Genomic DNA, 1,488 nt, shown 5'->3' with positions numbered 1-1,488 from the left:
TCCCTTCAGTGTGCACATATTATCAGCAGAATGGGGTTATTTAGTAGTGATTCAATCAGATGAGTGGAAGTCCTTGATTTCTTAAGTGTTGTTAATTTTGTTGTATCACCTTACATTTTGGATTTAACATCCACTTACCATGGAGACCATGTGGTTTGTCTCTTGCTTTTGTCTTACCTCGCTCAACATGATTTCCTGTAGCTTGATTGATTTCCCTGCTAATGCCATTATTTTGTCCTTTCTAATGGCTGGAAAATATTCTGTTGTGTATAGTTACAACAGTTTTTGGATCCATTCATCTCTGGTGGGACATATGGGTTGTTTTCCTATCCTGGCTATTGTGAACAGTGCTGTGATAAACATGGAGGTGCATGTGTCCTTGAATATTGGTACCTGTTGTTCAGGATAGATGCCTAGAAGTGGTATGAGTAGGCCATAAGGAAGGTCAATAATTAGCTTTCTGAGGACTCACCAGACTGCTTTCCAAAGTGATTGTGTAAGTGTACATTCACACACACACACACACACACACACACACACACACACACACACACACACACACAGAGAACGTTTTCTTGATCCATTCTTCTACTGAGGGGCATCGAGGTTGGTTCCCTATCTTAGCTATGGCAAATAATGCTACAATAAACATTGTTGTGGTGGTAGTTTTAGTATGGACTTGTTTGTGATCATTTGGGTGAATGCCCAAAAGTGGGATTGCTGTGTAATAGGAGAGCTCTATGTGGAGTCTTTTGAGGAACCTCCAAACCGCTTTCCAAAGTGAATGAACAAGTTTACACTCCCACCAAGAATGCAGTAGGCTTCCCTTCTGGCCACATCCCTTCCAGCATCTGTTGGTGTAAACATATAGAACTATTCATCCTTGTGCAGGGACCATGCTAATCTTCTCTATATGTTCCAATTTTAGTATATGTGCAGCCAAATTGAGCACAGAACATTTTCTTATATATAAAGTGTAATTGATTTTCTTAAACGAGACAATTCAACAAGTAAGTTCAAAAGAATTATGAAATTTTGCAACCATGTATTTCTTACATAAGCACACATTTAACAATAAAGTCAAGATTGACATGCCAAAAACAAAATAATTTCAGATATTTGTTGTTCATGTGATGTGTAGGAGGAGGAATTCAATTATTCTACACAAGGCACCTGTCATAATGATCATTGCAGCAAATGTTAAGCTTTGTTAAAAGTTTTAATGTTTTAAATATCTTTCATTTTGGGATTTGCTTATATGGCAAAATTAAGACTGTTTGGCAGGTCATAAAATTTTCCGATAAAGTATATAGTATTTCTGGTAGCATGTACTAGTATGTATGTACATTTCAGAGTTTATAGAAACTTTACTAATGAGAAGTTGCAAAGACTGTGTAAAGAAGTAGAGTGAAGAGTTAAGATTTTAAGTACACAGTTTCTCTTAAATCTTTAGGGCTCCCTTACGTTATATGTTAGTGATGAACAAAT

At 36.7% G+C, this 1,488-nt stretch overlaps 1 non-coding gene across 1 annotated transcript; it reads right to left on the bottom strand.

The window, feature by feature from the left end:
* Positions 1-845: 845 nt before the first annotated feature.
* LOC122126004 lies at positions 846-952 on the bottom strand. The gene has a single exon (XR_006150835.1). It is a non-coding gene; the product is annotated as a U6 spliceosomal RNA (small nuclear RNA).
* Between the last annotated feature and the right edge of the window lie 536 nt (positions 953-1,488).

Source organism: Dipodomys spectabilis, unplaced genomic scaffold (genome assembly GCF_019054845.1).
Source record: "Dipodomys spectabilis isolate Male_0828 unplaced genomic scaffold, ASM1905484v1 ptg000270l, whole genome shotgun sequence".
Classification (NCBI taxonomy): domain Eukaryota; kingdom Metazoa; phylum Chordata; class Mammalia; order Rodentia; family Heteromyidae; genus Dipodomys; species Dipodomys spectabilis.
This window is presented reverse-complemented; position numbering and strand designations above follow the sequence as displayed.